We start from the raw sequence: 17745 nt of genomic DNA on the forward strand, positions 1-17745 counted from the left end.
CAGTATTTTTAGTATTCAACACTACACACCACTGGAAGGCAAGGAATAAACATACTGTCTTCCTTCTAGTAATTGTCATGGCATTACATGTCTCTCCTGTAAATGCATCTTTTCTCTAAACAAAGACTTAAACAGAAGCATTAAGCACCTTCAAGAAAAGTATTTAAATAGATAATGTGGATGCTATGTTTTATTACGTGTCCCATCAGGGGTTACATTTATTTTCAGCCAGGCCTAGATGCTCCAGCCAGTGCAAACCAACCATGTGAGTCAATAGCACCTTTGAGCAACAACTAGAAAATTACACCTGTAATAAAGCTTGAGAGATTTGCCTCCTGTAATTGTCAAGCTACAATTCTTGCTGGTGGAGCTGTGCAGGCTCACTCCACATTACTATTCTTTGCGATATTCAGTTTAAAGAACCTGCAGTGGCGCTGAAGTAATGAGGGATCATAAGTGCAGTGACCTTAGTTCTTTTAATTGTGTCTGACCTAAAAGATAACAGAAGCCATTGTCATCAATACGACAATTATTATTCCCATTTTAAAATGGTTATGATTTATTACTGCAAGAACCTTAATCATAACAAAACTACATCTTTCCTTCATGTGGAAATAAAATATTGTTTCTATTAAAACAGGATCAGCCTCTCTGCTCAAAAAGAATTGCCTACAGCTATTAGCGTGACTTGGAGTCTGACCACTCTTTCTTCTCCACTCTGCAGTAAATAGCCATGGGATGTACGCCACACTCACTGGCAACATAACAGTGGTTTATTCTAAAGCCAATAGCAGGGCACTACAGAGCTACACACAGGAAGACAGCACTGCCAACTTAGCTACATTTCTGGTTTACTCTGGTTTGGACTCTTAACTTCATGCTGTCTACAAAAGCATCTTATTTCTTTATGATATTTCCTTTCATATATGATGAGGGTGGCATTAAGGCTTTTAAAATCCTGTTGCACAATAGCTTAACAGTGCAAACAAATATTTTTCATGTAAATAAGCTGCTTGTAAGCTGAACAAATTGCTCCAAATTACTCAGTTATCTGAAAGTAAAAACCAGCAATAAGTATTTTCTGTGCCAAAATAGAACACATGAAGAATGTGGGGAAGTTTGCCTTCCATCAATTCCTGCATGATGGTCTCCAAGTATCTTTAAGAAAATTATGTTCATCTTAGTTCCAAAGAAGTATCACCATATCAAATATACCATGACAGTAATATGGGCTTCAATTTATTCAAAGGTACTTTTCAGTTCTCAACTACTGAAGAACCTGCTTGCAGGGAAGCTTATTAGCTTATTGCAAGATTCTACTCCTGTTAAAAATCTCTTTCAACAGTACTGCCTATGGATGGTTTTTAGTACTAGATAGTCATCCAGAGAGAAGAATAGTGACACTTCACATTTGTGCTCACTGGAGATTGCTGAAAGGAGTGGAGCATGTGAAATTCGTAATCCTTATTGATTTCAATTCCTCCTCCTCCCCTCAGTTCAAAACTCTGCTCTTTTATATGATGAAAATTTCTTACAAAGTTGGACAAAACACCATCATGCTTTCCTGGTCCAGGAAATTCATTAACCCCACTGCATGGTCACTGTGCTTAACATGATTTTACAACACATTGGTTTTGCCTACTATGCGGAGACTTTCTAAGATGAACTCTACTGAAAACAGTAGTGACCCCCTAAACCCCTCATTATTTGTTTTCCCTTAAAGTCTTAACACTTGTAACACCGTTTACATATAGAAAAGTTTGAAAACCCAAATCACTTTTCAAACTGCTCATTTACAAATCCAAGAATAGCCAGAGTAAGTCACATTTCTCCATGTGACCTCAATACAGCATATTTTCCTTTAAAACAGTTAAATATTTTCATGTTAATATTGCACCAGCCACATGCTCTTAGCTGACCCCTGTAGTCATATCTTCCAGTTAAACATAGCACTGGACTAACTAGTCTTTAACTGATAACAATGCAACAGCAACAGGGTAGATGGCACAGGGTAACCACGAACCTATTATCTGTGGCTAAAGAATACACTATACTGCACTTTTTAGCCATCTCAAGCTTCATCTATCACTACTTTTATTTGCTTTCTGGTTTCAGAGACTTATTGGAAACTTCCTCTGCCCCAGAAATTTTTTACTGCTCAGATGTCAACCTACCTTCACAGGCAGACATTTCAGTTGTTAGCAGTGGCAGAATGTAGCTGAAAGCAGGCTTCCCAGAAGTATGGGGTACTGCAGTTCCCAGTCCTATCTCAGGAAATGACAGAGGAAAGCTTTTTTTTTCCCCCCCTAGATTTGACTGGAGAAATTAATTCACTTAGTCAAGCCTGTACTTATAACTAAGCTTGAGTCCTAAGCCGCAAAGTATTAAAACCTTATGTCCACATGCAAAATCCCCAGGAAACAAAACATTAGAGAACATCATAGGGGCAGCCTGAGACCCTTCTTTTTTGCAAGCAAAACAATAAATCACACAAATTCTGATAAGTGACTTGGTGACAATGCTCTCAGTTAATACCTCCCAGAACAAAGCAATTCCCAGCTTTGCCACAGCTTCTTTTCTTCAATAATATACAATTATGTGATGTTCCACGACTTTGTATCACTAGTGTAAAGGTTATGAAGGTTAGCTTAAGCCACAGATGCCAGAAGTGTAGCACTGATAGTTTCTGTTTCCCAGATAAAAATCAGTTTCTGGCTATAGAATGTATTTCTCCCATTTTGCTTCATCTGTGCAAAGCCACAGAAGACACTAAACCATCATTCAACTGCACCAGAAGAACATACATATAGATAACACTAATGTACAGGAAGGAAGGGAGAGAACACATCACTAAAATATATGCCTGGCTACAGGTGACACCCTCCCTGAACATGTGGAATAAAGTAAGGAAAAAAGTGTTCATCTGTTACACATAAACCATGAAGTAGTTGGCATTATTGACATTATTTGCATACATACAGACGAAGTTGCAGAGGACATACAGAAAGTATTCAATTCTCCTGCACAGCCTGGTTTTAATTCTGTTTGCCCTCTAGGTTCTGGGTGATTCCTCCCATTTTTAGCCTCATACTAAATTTGAGGATGAACAATACAGAATTTGAACAATTGTTGCCAAATCAATATTTGAAGTGAAAGTTAATGCAAACTAGAATATAACTGAAAACTAAGTAGATCTTTGCAAACCTACCTACAATTTCTTAAAACTCAGAGCTATTAACTGCAGCATAGTTACTACTAGAATTTCACCACTAGATGGCCTTATTTAAGTAATAACGAAGCATCATTAGTTATAAAGGCACATGAAGCAGCAGACAGCATGTACACATTACCCAAATTTCTTTTCTCAATATGCAAGATAATTTGACACCGATGCAAGGAGAGTTGCAACAGCACCACTCCACAAAGCAGATGTGCATTTTCACCAGCTCAAGTAGTTGGAAACCCCAGGGATTAAGTTTCATCTTCTGAACCCTTGAGCAGATCATAATCATATCATATGGCACAGAAGTTTGATCTCAGCTCTGCTAATGTCTAAAATGGTAGGATTCCTCTTTCAGACTTTGGTTCTGTGTGTCTGTTGTCAGTTATGATACAGCAAGACCTCAAGAAACCAGAGCTGGATCAATTTGTATTCTGATAAATCACAGTTTCTGATTCCCCAACACAAACATTTTGGGCTGTTCTTGACCTCCAGGTTATGTCAAAGTAATTTCTTAACCTACCTATCGTTTTCTGTTCCGTTTGAGTCACAGTTTATGTGCCTCATTATTTACCAGCAATATTATATCTTGAAGAGTAAATGAAAGAAACTTTAACCTTAACATCCAGAAACACAGAGCCTTTATCTTACTCTATAGTAGTACCAGTGCCCAGATGAGGGTAAAGAACTATGAATAAGAGCTCTGGTACAGACTAAACTCTGATAAAGTTGGAATTGCTAAGAAGAATAAAATTTGGAGATTTCTACCCAAGTAATTACAGGGTTGGGGGAGAAATCTAAGAACGTCATTCCCTGAAAGAAATATTCATGACAGTGCTTCTTAGGAACAGGATCTCAGCTACCAGAGTAAGGATTCTAAGAGCTGTTTTCTTGATGTGCATTTAATATATAGGAGGCTACATCTATGTTTCATTCAACCTATCCTCAATAGTGATCCCCAGTCACTAAGTCCCAGTTCTTTCTTAACTTTTACTTAGTATTTATTATTAAAAGCATTTTTCCCCCATTTACCATGAAATCATAAGGCTTCCAATTACTATGATACTTCCCAAATCTTTAAACCCAAATATTTGGTTACCCTTGCAGAACTCAGTGCAATAATACGAATAGTAACAGGCCACTTGAGGAGCCAGTACCTAACACTGTTTAAAAAAAAGCAGGAATTAGTGTGAAAAGGATGCTCCCCAACAGAAGGAGATTTTCTTTGTTTGCAGGAAGATGTTGGGGTTTTTTTTGTTTGCAAATTCATTCATAATTGAAATGATACAAATTAACACAACCACATCAGAAGTATAACCCCTGTATAAAATCCACCATAAAATAACATACCAGTAAAGAATATGGATCAGTAGAAAGCCTACTAGCTTAGTCTGAAAATTATTAAACTTAAATTAGCTTAGAGTTCATTCTGGTTTGGATTACTTTTGAAACACTTAAGTTTTTCTTAAAATTCCTAATGATATGATTTTAAGCATCTACCTGAAAATATTATACTCAGAAAAATAAATGAAAAAGATATTTTTTCTTATGAGTAGTTTTGACATCACATCACTTGATATACATAATAGACACAAAAATTGAGAATTAAGCTGTAAATCAGAAGCAATCCATTCACTATACAGGTGGAAATTTCAAGATAAAAACCACAAGAAACTGAAGTAATAAACAGCTTAAAAAGAAAGCTGTAAACTTCCAGTTGGGAGGCTATTAAAACATCTGAGTATGGAAATGGGCATAACTGCAGAAAATAACTTTTTCATTGCCTACCTTGCAGTGATATTTTGCAGATGCTTTCAACCACAAAAAAAAAAATATCTGCAACTTGTTCTTCTGCAGTCTTAATGTTATACAGAAAGGTTTAACTCCACCCCATTTTTCTTTGAAGTAAAACCCCACAATATCTCTGAAGCTACAAAGAAGGAGCAAATGGTTGAGTTTGCTTTTTTGATGGACTTGCAAAGTGAGGCAGGATAAAAATAATCTACAAAACCCTGAAATATGCAAGTTTGCCATTTCTCTGCTATCTTCCATCTCTGCTTAAAGAGCTACAAAATTTGTGAGTTTCAGCAGTCAAGTTACCTGGAATTTTTATGACATACTTGATTTAAATTGCTTAAAACATTTCTTCATTTTATTCTTATGCTCTAAGATGTGGCAATCCTGGATTTAAAGATAGAAAAAAATGGTGAAGTGAAAGTATCTTTGCTGGGCACTCAAATCTACAAAGACACAGTTCTTCCATCACTTGTAAGAAACCACAGCACGTACAAAGTGTAGTGAAACCTAGGATCTTCTCAAGTTCTATGAATCTGAGTGCCTTGACATTTCAACACCCCCCTCATCTCATCAGTGTTCTGGGCAGGTGAAAAAGAACATAGCTGGTTGCACCTAACATGACTGTGCTTCAAATACACTTTCTAAAAAAATGACCAAAGAGAAAGTTCAGCTTTCGATAACATAGCCCAACTCCCTAGAATTTGTTCAATTCACTGCTGGCAGTTATGTATGTATGGTTTAGAATCTGCTCAAGTTAGTTTTTCAACTTCTGCTAAGGAGTCCACCTACCCCTCTCATACAGTATTTTTCTGACATTTTTGTTATTTTATTAACTGCTACGCATTAAATTGGTAGACTGCAAGAAAACAAATAGACACAAAGATGAAACACAGCCAAAATTCTGGAAGACTGGCTAGTTTGAAGGTGATGAAGGAAGAGAGGATTGCAAATGACTTCTGCAGAGGAGCATAGCCAGAGCTCAGTGCTGAAATTCAAGGATATTGCTCAGAGCCATCAGCAGCAGACTCCCTGGAGGATCACTTGATCAGATACTTCTATTAAATGGGAGTTGCCAACGCTGTGTAATCATCACTACAGTGCATGTGGCAGGCAGAGTTCCTAAATACTTCCTTGAAAATTGACCAGTGTGCATTGGGTTTTGGTTGTGACTGAGAAAAATCAATTTCAGAAAAAATATTTGGGGGATACATGGGCACAATTTGCCCACAGAACATAAAATAAAATAGTCTTTTATATTTTACCCAATTGCTTGAACTCAGCAGCCATTGAGATTTACTTTCTCATTCCTTTTGATATGAAAAACCAGGCTTCACAGTCCACAAATTGCAGTACTAGTTACAGAGAACTTCTTCCTGTGATAACCTTTTTAAGCTCCAATTCGCATCAATTAAACCTAAAATGCTTCTAGATCAACACCATTTTTCACAAAAATAAAGCATATGTATTTGTTTTAGGCATGAAGATATATATTGCAACAGCTACACAGAAATTTCCAGCGTTAAATATTGTGTGGAAGCCTGAAAGTACAACAAGCACATCTACAGAAGGTGTCTAGGTTAGGAGGAGGAAAGGGAAAAGGAATATCTGTCAGCATGAGCACACGTGACAAGATGACAGGTTATGGAAGCTCAACTGTCTGTCCCTCCCATGAAGAACTTTCAGTTATGAGAATACAATGGTAGCAGTCAATGAAGCTCCATTTGCAGTTAACATCAGAAATTTACTGCATTATAATTGTGTACAATAGTTAATTCTTAAACAGTGAAAAAATATGTGTCTCTGCATTGTAATGCAAAGTATCCACTGTAGTCAATGGCACATTTGGGGACATAAAGACGACATTTAGGAGCCTACTGAGTGTACATAAGTCACATAAGATCTTTCGATTTTCTCAGAGCAAATCAGTCAACTCAAGTTTCTCAACATTAACTACAATATTCAGCTACTCTAAACAGCAGTAAAGACTGATAACTCAGTGCCCAGCATTCAGAGCACTCTGGTCAATTGGATCCATGTCTATTTTTGGAGTTAGTACAGATTTATTTCATCAATGGTATTCCAAGAATCATTGAAGGAGTTTCAGACTTCTGGGAAAAAGGCTTCATAACTTCTCAATATTAAACTATTATAAGTGAATTGCCTATATAGCTATGAATTAACTGCAATAAATGCAATGATCCACTAATGTTATGAAGAATATTGTCCCCCAGACTTGGGGGGAGGTTATGAATTATTTTTTGGACTCCTTTAAGTTAGGGAGGAGGGGAACAGTATCAGAAGACATTAAAATCATTAAGTTCCATAGAGTTATAGCTCCTATATATTTTTCTGTCCATCTGAATTAACTCTACCACACTTACTCAGCCTATATTCGAATTCCAGCAGTTAAAAGGTCCATCTTCATTGCTGTTAAAGAGTTTTACTGTAACATCAAACCACTCTTCTCCTGTGACGTTCCTGATCATCAAGCTATAAATGGCTATCCTAAGCAGAATTTTAGCTTTTTATTCCCATTCCTGTAGTTCACAGAAACTGAGAACAAAGCAAGCACTCCACATACCTCAGGTAAGTAACTTGGGGGGTTAAGGGGATGGAAGGATGATCCTGTGTTATGACACACCCTAACTCCAACTAACCTATGAGGTATACATTTTTCAAGTGTTTACATATGTTTTTATCAACTTTCACCTTTCAGATAAAAGAAAGTGTCCCCCTTCCCCAAAAAGGGCTGTGAGCTCAGAAAGAATGCGTAGAAAATAAGTTTCTGCCAACACAACATATTTCCATTCCAACTCTGAAAGCTACACACAACCTCTGAAGTCAGTGTATCAAAGCCAAAGAAAATTACTACTACTATCACTTTATTTGCCTGAAAAACCTCAGTTTCTTAGCATGGAAAGTGATGAGCACTGATAAAAACACTGCAAATTAGTCATGAACTCTCCCTAATAAACACAAAGAATTTATATTGTCTTATAGTTCCCTGTTTTTCACCAGCTCATATTCTTATGTGCAGTATCTATTTCACTGTAACAGACATTTGGAGGAAAAAAGTCTCCACCTGTGCTTGCACAGAGGTTCAACAAATACAAGTTAATCTTGTTAATGGTGTAGCAAATAAAAGGAGAAAGTTTTGCTCAGTCAATATCTAGTACAGAAATTTTACAACAGGGTCCAAGCCCTAACTTATTGTGTATCCAAACAAGATAAACAGTAGAAATGAAAAGAGTTGTTTATGTTGAAGACAAGAGTTTGCTAAAACACAAGACACTGAAGCCAGTGACTGCTTCTAACACTTCTGGAAACCAACTCTCAACAACTGCATTCTAGCAATACCATAGTCAATGGATCCATACAAGGGATAACATTTTGGTATTTGCAAAACTAACTTAAGTGATGACTGTTGTATAGTTTGCAGGGACTAAAACCTCATAAGAAACAATTGCAACTAATTCTTTAAAAATGCACATTATTTGTGCAGTTCTCTGACTCCGCATCAGAGCTGGTATACTTCCTATCTTAAATTAATAGCTAAAGAAGAGCTAATAGAATTAAACTATAACTCATTTAAGAGATGTAATATTTTTACCTACTGTAATATGCACAACCCTCAACTGTAGAGCAGAAGACACAAAGATAGCTTCCTATGTTTTAAGCCCAACATGTCTATCTTGTGTTTTTATGTTGGTGCCAACTAAGTGACAGAAGTAGCAAAGGGCATTAGAATAGATGACGCTATCACACCTATGAGGCTAAGTGGCTTTCACTGCTCCTTTCCCACACATTATGTGGGGTTTACCTTCTGTCTTCTACCACTGCTAAAAGAATTTCCTCTTTTTTACTTTTTTTTTTGAGGGGGAACAGATTTCCCACAGAGTATATTTTAACACCTTGAGATATACACTGACTTACTGTGTATTTAATATACCTAAATGCTGAACAGAAGTTAAAAAGGTGTGGCTTTAAAAAAATAAAGCTCATGGTAAGATCAGTTAACAGCCAATTCTTATGTAAAAAGTAACTACTGGAGCCAGTATGATGATTTCAATTATCCAACTGCTATCTGTCTGTGACTTCATCTGTTTAGATTTTATGTTTGATACTTATGGAAAAGCATGGACTTCTATCTTCCAAAAAATGATTCTTGAGTATTTTACAATACTCAATACAGTAGCTTTCAAAATAGAGGTATTCCTTCTTTTTTTATCTAACTTGCATTTAATTTGGTGACTGCAGCAATTCAAACACATTCTTCCATATCCAAGACCTCATACCTCCCTCTACCACTACTAGTTTCATCAGAAACCGAAAAGTCCTGGGAATTGAGTAAGTCAACACCCAGCTGGAGATTTCAGTTATGGGAATATCCATTCAACCATAGCTGGTAAATCTGCCTGGTCAGTTGTTGACAGGTTTTAGGTCAACACCTACTTTAACTGCTGTAAAAGTCTCATTATAGCCATGAGATTATACATATATAAAAAAATGAAAGCAGATGCTCTAACAGGTGTATTATTTCTGTCACTATCATCACTGGATAAATCTTTGGACTGTTATTCTGCAAATAGATTCTCATCATTACCATAAATGACCATCTCCTCTGAAAGCACAAGCCAACTTGTTTCATCTTGCAATGGAACTGACTAAGCTTGCTCCTGTTCAATTAGAGTCAGTTACAGGAGTGGTAAATCAAATAAATTTCTGTTTGGTTTTCATTACTTTTTAGAGATTTGAGTTAATTAAATTACCTATTATCAGAATGAACGAGACTCCTAAGGCTAAGATTTTATGAGTCATCTCACTTTCAACCCAGTGAGCCAAAAACTGCGGGGCCTACACATTGTTCCAACTAGGAAGATAATGGAGTCTAGCAACTTTGATGCCATCCTTTTCCTTTAGAATTATAGCGCACTATTGTATTTCCCTCAACACAGCAGAAATCAAAAAGGGCAATCTCTATTTATAGTTCCAAACCACTTCTAATAAGACCTTGAACCAGAAAGCTCTTTTACTTTATTTTTGGCAGTTAGAAGTGGTGGGAGGTAGGGATAGAAGGTCACACTGGAAAGCTTTGCTCAAGGTACATCTACAGGTTGCTTGATCCATCCTTGGGGCTCTTTTCTGCAGTAGTTCTTCCTGTTGATCTCATTTCTTTTGTTGATATAGTACCTCCCAGAAGGCAAGTCTCCCTCCCTCAAATTCCTTGAGGGCTCCACTCTCTGAGGTAGAGTCTCCTAATTGAAACATTCAAACACAGTTTTCTTCAGGGAGAGAAGCACACTAACAGCTTTTGGTGTTATATACGAATGTGTATAAAACCACAGAGCATCACAGTTTCCCTCTTATGCAGGATAAAAACCAGCTCAATTAAGATTTTTTTGGTACATGCACAGGACTTTTTACATGGATGAAGTTTCTGTTGTTGTAATTCCTGGCATGTTGCACAGGCACTATGGAAAGTAAGACAAGAATTTCACCAGTATTTCCCAGGTAAGAGTACCTAAGCCAGCAGTTGCTTTCAAAGAGAACTAAACCCAAGGATCCAAATCCATGCATCTAAATTAGCCAAACAGCCTGTTTCATTTCCTAAACATGTAATTACCCTAGAAGCAATACAGGTGAGAATGTCTTAGACATTGCTCTCAGGAGCATGAATGAGTGGCAGCTTAAATCTTATCTTAGTAACAGATATGTAGGACAAAAGGCAAAACACTTTTCCACTCCCCCTCTCACCACTGCTGGCCCCAGGGAAGAAACAGTGTCAATTCTATAAATTCCTGAAACCACTGAAATGAAGAAATCTCTACTAGACATCTGCAACCAGTTAGTAAAAACTGATCCACAAGAAAAAAGTGCCAGGCTCTCATGGATGATCGTCGTGTAGAAGTCACATGCTAGTTTCCATGACTACTTGTCTGTCATGCAATTAATACTCTCTAACATTCCATTTTTTACAATCATTTGGTGCTCAAAATCGGAAAAGTCAATGTCACTTGAAATTTACATTCTATAAGACACATTATAACTTGCAGAAACTTCGGCAAACTAAGGTTTACTACATCTCTTGGGCATTGAGTGACAACACTACATCTTTCTGCAGAGAAACCAGATCTTGAAATTGCTTATCTTTCCTTTGATTTTCTTAGCAATATTCTTTTAATTGTTTTCATTGTAAATAACATAGAAGATAAGAGTTCTGCTCCCCACTGGATGACTAAAGAAGCAGAGAATTTAAATGCTGAGCACATCCTAGAGCAATATCACCACTACAAGACTAAGTCTTCTAACAGTCCAGATCAGCTACAACATGGCACACTACTGCATAAAAATCCAGCAGTTGCCAAGTTACATCAAATTGTGTTACATGCACATCACAAAAAACAAGATCATCACTAGCCCTAACAGCTTCACTAAGTGCAAGATTAATTTCAATGGTCAAATTACAAAGTGATTCTGATCTGACACCATTGTGCTTTTCATAACTTTTAAGAGGTTTCTTTCCATTTGCCTTCATTCTGTATCTTCAAACTAGTTTCACATTTAAGTTTTAGCCCAAACCACAAAGGCCAGTAGTTTTCCCTAAGAAATCTGATTCTCAATCTTTTAATCCCAACAACTCCAGTAAAGCCACAGATCAAAATTTCAAGTAGTCCCAGTCAGAAGGGTTAAAGGAATATGAACATAGATTTTATTTATTTTTCAAATACAAGAATATTTGACCAGCTTTCAGTACAAATCAATTACTGGAATGTCAGGATCATCCAACACAATAGTATCACATGCATTTTATGACCATATTTTTAGCCAGATTTGCTAACTCTTATCAAAGATCAAGTTACTATACTTCAAACAAAAAAGTACATTTCCTAAGATCATAGAAGAGAGCACCCTCACAGAACTGTAGAATGGAAGAGCTGTATCCACTGTAGGATAACTTCAATTTCATCATTGGTTCCCTAGTAGAATTTTCTTTCTAGTTCTTGAAAGAGTTAATCCAATAAATAAGGAAATAAACCTGTTGATCCTATAGACTATACCTTATAATTATTGATATGATCCATATATCTGTAGTACCTAAGTTATAGGTCATTTCTGTGTTTTTCACATAGTTTATATTAATGGATAGTGAATTAAGCACTTCAAAGACTAGAATTGGCATGCAGATTTATTTACATCTCAAAGCACAGACTTTTATTAGGGGTTCACCTGGTCAGCTGCCCTGATACCTTGTACTTCGTGCATTATAACCCAACATGAGTGATGGTAAGAAGCATAGTTTTCTGCTATAGTCTTTGCCAGAACAACACTCCACAGTTCTGAAGAGAATTCTCCGTATACTTAAAAGTTGTGAAAAAGTAGACAAGCCCATTCAGTCTATGGTTCAGCCTGGCTTGCTACAGGTTAATAAGTGATCAGCTCAATGCTGACCTCCTGCTCCAAGATTTCTGCAGGCACATCAATTGTTCTGGTGAGCAAGAGCCTGAAGTGATTCAAGACATTATCTTTTCTGGAAGCTATTTCTCTTTATACAACCAGATACTCTCCAGTAGATACATAAAAATAAGTCTCAGGAAGCTATGTATGTAACAGGTCACAAAGCTTGATTTGCAGGCAGGCTCATGTGATATGAAGTAGCCACTCAAAACATATGTCCTCCAAGTATTCCAGAAAGTAAAAGGTTTCTTCTGTGGCTGGTCAATACAAGATTATCATCACAGGCCAAATGGGATCCCTGAAGCTGCCATTGCAACGTGAAGAATTCTCACGAGTATTAAGGCCTTTCAAGAAAGCAAACTGGGAAGAGAAACAATCACCTCATCACTTCAGTTTCATATCTTCTGTTTTATTTTAAGGCTTATAGTGAGGGCTTTCATGTGTCTGGGGAACTTCATGTTTGTTTAAGTTTCAAGTCTTAACATTCACTTAATAGAAACTATTTGTAAACTTACAGTGTTGCCATGTCCAATTTCTGTTTGTATTTGTTTCTCCAGCATTTTTCCTCCCTCCTGTGTTTATTTCTGCATTGACACATCAAGGGAGGGCCTGCTTTTGGCACACATCCTTCCCAAAACAAATTGTTTTATGTACAATTTCCTTTCATCAGAACCCCAACATACTAACAACTTGCTATATTGCATGCAACTGTATATCAGGGTTAAAAAAATGATGGGGGAAAAATAGGACACATGCTGAGGCAAGAAACATTAAAGGAAAACATTTCTCTGAATTAAAGCCCTCTTAGTGCAGTTGAAACACTATGCCCTAAGTTTTATTTCGTCCTTAGACAAGTTCAACCCTTGATTAAATCATATTTACAAATAATTTGGGATCAATCCTCCTGTCCTGGAAACAAGCAACAAGAAGTTTAAAGTAGAACACTTTTTTTTTTTTGGCAGGGGAGGTTGTTAAAAATTAAAGTTAGTAGAAGAGTCCAACTAAAGCAATTAGCTATTAACTCCTTCTCAAGTTTGCCTATGAACTGGGAAGTAAAACATACGGCAGTTTAAGCAAGTGTATTTTGGTATATTAGATAACATTGATCCAAGTCAAAACCCTCCACAAAGCCCAGTTAAATGTGTACATTAACTTCTACGACTATTTTCCACATACAGAGATTTGCAGATATTAACTAGAACAAACAACAAAATGAGCTTAGCACTTGACATTCAAAATTGAGATCTATTATTATTAAGTAATCTCTATTGTCTGATTTAATTGGTATTTGGCAAAAACATCTTTGGTAAGAGGTAATTGTCAAAAACATTTTCTTTCAGACCCTGATCTGAGAAAGTCCATGCTTAATTTAAAATTCTGTTCATTGTCAGCAAGTTCTGCACAGTAAGAATGACAGGCTTTATGCCAGCTAGATTATTTTGAAAAACTTATTTCTTAAGTAGTAATGCAATGTCAAATAAGCTGATGCTCATTATGAAATCAATGTTGTCACACAAGATTTACATGTATCCAAGCAGGTAGGAACTGCCCTCAAATATGCTTGCCTACATGTTTTACTATGCCAAAGACATTCACTGTGAACTATGAGCCAGTGCATATCAAACAGCTATGGAGAAGTAGGAAGTTTGTATGTGAAAAGTTCACTTTGCAATATAAGTAGTTTGTGCACCTCCCTCTGGTCAAGTGAGGTGATTCTCCCTCTCTACTCCACTCTTGGGAGACCCTACCTGGAGTACTGTGTCCAGCTCTGGGGTCCTCAGTAGAGGACAGACACGGACCTGTTGGAGTGAGTCCAGAGGAGGTCCCATCGACACCAATGTTTCCAAAGATTTCTTGGTGACTTTCCACTTTTAGACCAAAGTGACATTTGAACAATGTTCACACCAGTGTGCCAGGATAAGAGGAAAGCACAGGTTATCAAAATCAGCAAGATGTAAGGCAAGAGGCTATAAGCACTGCTCCCCACCACCCATGACTGAACTTTCTTCTTTATGTGAGAAGTCTGCCTCTTTATAAGACAAGGAATGAAGATGATGCATGTTTATGTCTACCTTTAACAATGTCTGGATAAAGTAATTTCATTCAGGAATATGACCATTTAGAAATATGGCTTAGTTTCAGGTCAACGTAACCTTACTAATTTTAACAAAGCAATTTAGTTTGAAGCATTTGGCTGAAACAGAAGACGCAGCACATATAGCCACTGTCTCACAATGGTCCTCCTCAGTGCCAAGAGTACAGTGTAGGTATGCTACAAGAAGAGTGCAATCCTTATATTAATAAGCCAAGTTTTATGTTATGACTCAGCAGTATTTAAGCCACAAAACTCCTTTTATACATATTCCCAATGCAGGAGAAGTTGGAAGAATTGGGGAAAAACCTCTGAAATATCAGAGCAAGCTTGGAAATGGACCAATGCAGCTAAAGGAAGGTTATGTAAAACAAACATTGTGAAGCACCTAGACATAAAACCAAGTTTAAATGAAATTCAGTCCTTTTTCTTTATGCAGTGAGCCATTTTCCTGAGATTGCAGATGACCAACAGATCATGTAGCTACATTTCATAAGCCTATCCATCCCATGTCTGGCCTCAACAGTCTTACAGGAGAATGGTCTAGTCAAAAATCTTCTCATAATTTTAAGCCAAAGTTAATCTATAGATAGTTTATACCCATGTGATGTAGAATTTATACACTTCTTCCCCCTCAAGTATTTGTAGGCAGCAGCCTTTACGCTCACTGATCAAGCTTCAGTTTAATCTGCTTAAAAACCCATATCAGGCTTTTGTGTCAATGGGTTATCTTGCACGCAAGACACAGCTAGACAGAACAAAGGGAAAGGTGGTGAGAAGCTGAAGAGATTTTGAATGGAAGCAGGACATTAATCAAACCAACCAGTTTTAGCATTTCCATCGTTTTTCAAGCAAAACGTTAGCTTCTCCCCACCATCAGTTTTCTTAATACAAATAAAATAAGGATGGTGGACTACAGAAAGAACATGAAACACGTCAAGTTGAAAGAAATAAAGGACTTGCGTAGTGCCATCACATCTTTAAAATATAATAATGTTAACAGACTTTGCTTAGGTTCTACAAGCATTGGTGGTCCTCTCATTACTCCTAACAGACAAATTTTTCCTTTTGATTTGCAAGGAAATTTAAGAACAGTGAAATAAGCATTTATCATAATGGTGCCATATATTATATCAATAATTCATATTTGCTGAAATCCAGTGGAAGTAAAAATGTGTTCTCATATTCTTTCCCTCATTTTTTAATTGTCTGCTGTTTCTTACAATATATTCTCACAGTGTTCAGATTACTGACTCTTAAAAACATAACAAGATTATAGCTTGTCATTATTAAGTAAGCCTTAATCATTTCAACTTATATTAACCTCTTTCTGCACTTGTTGTGACAGCTATATGCAGTAGCTGAGAGGCCAAATATTTAAGACTGGTAGGTCAGATATTAGCAAGATTTTAAACATACTGTACAGATATTAAACAACAGGTGAAAATAGGTTATAGTTCCTTCAGAGTTTAGTATTTGCAGAAGAACTGCAGGTATCTACTGCATAGCCTGGAAAAGGGGTACTGGGGAAAAAAAGTTTTAGAGGGACTATGTTATTCTTTAATTTTTGCTGAATAATCTCTCTGAAGTTTTGGTGATGCTAGCAAAACAGACTTAACAGCTATAACACACGGAATTATTTCCTCACTCAATTGCTTACTTGCAAATACTTTCTCCATGCACAAATCCACTCCTGAAACGTGGAATACACAGCAAGAAAGCTTGCTGTGAACAAATGTGATTAGAAGATGCTGACTTGTTGTTGTTTAAAGAAACTGCATTGTGGTACATGCGGTGTTTGACACTATTTGTTGAGTGCATCCAGTTTGGAACAGGAATTGAAGAACTGATGATAAATTCTTAGTACAGCTGTAGAATGAAGTATCTGTTACAATGTTAATACAATTCGCCACTATCCTCTTAGATGATCTTGTTACTTTTATCCTCATTTTTTCCCTACCCTACCATCTCTAGGCTACCTCTCCAGGCTCTGTATTACTCCTTACAATCTCTGCTTTAAATCACTGTCCTGCCCATATGTATGGCATTAATTTTGTATATGGCCAAGGCTTCAGTCTCACAAAACATAACTACTAGTACCTACCAACTCTGATGAAAGGATCATTCCACAATGGCAAATGGCTTTGGACCCCCCACTAACAGTAAAGAAAACTTGAAGGAATGAAAATTCAGGAGTTGGCAAACCTAATTAAGTTTTCATAAGATGGATAAGATCTTAAAAATTCATAAGCATTGGAACACTTCTATAGTACATGTTTGAGACCCCAATCACACTTGCCATGATTAAAGAGTCTGTGAAAGAAAACAAAACAAGAAAAAAAGAGAAAACCCACCCAGGCCCCTAGAGGATCAAGAGACATCTGCCAGTCAGTGCATCTCTGGCATTGAAAAAAAGATTTTGGTCTTACCTGATTTTGATTAAGCAAGATAAAGCTTCAAAAGCATAAGTACTGCTATCTATCAGGCCTTGACTTAAAACAAAAGTTCAAATGCACATGAGACCTTGTTGTCTCCAGACTGGGTTTCACCTACTACACAAGAATTGTTCTAGTCCCATGGGAGTTCATCACATTAAGAAATAATCAGGAACCAAGGATATGTTCTGAAAATTTGGGCAACTGGCAAATAAAGCTTGTTAAATATAACAGCAGTACAATCTCCAAGTTGTTAGTTACTATGCCATTTTCTCTGAATTTCACAAAAAGAGATCCAAGTGTGAAAACTAACATAGAAGCACAGAATGCAGGGATATCGATGCAACAAATTACTAAAGCAATATGAATGCAAGGTAAGTTCTCCTTTACAATACGGCTACTTATTTGATATTCCATACAAATATACCAGATGAACAGTGATAAGATAGGTGCTAGTGATGTTGCCTTCATATTTTTCTACTCTAACCCCTTCTCTATGATCACACACGCTTTTAAGTGAACCAGCTACAGAAACAGCCAACAAACATTTTTATTCAGTTCGGGATGTGGTAAACTGCCTGATCGGTTATTACACCTTAATTTTGCAATGCTAGCTTTTCAGTAACTTAGCAGCATACTATTGAGTACTGCTTTCAGAACCTGGAAGGGGTAATTTTTGCCAGAGGATAGTATTATGACTTCATTGCTGGAAGAAAATCTTTCATTGTTTAAGTTACTGGAAGATT

The sequence above is a fragment of the Grus americana genome, chromosome 14 (assembly GCF_028858705.1).
Source record: "Grus americana isolate bGruAme1 chromosome 14, bGruAme1.mat, whole genome shotgun sequence".
Lineage (NCBI taxonomy): Eukaryota > Metazoa > Chordata > Aves > Gruiformes > Gruidae > Grus > Grus americana.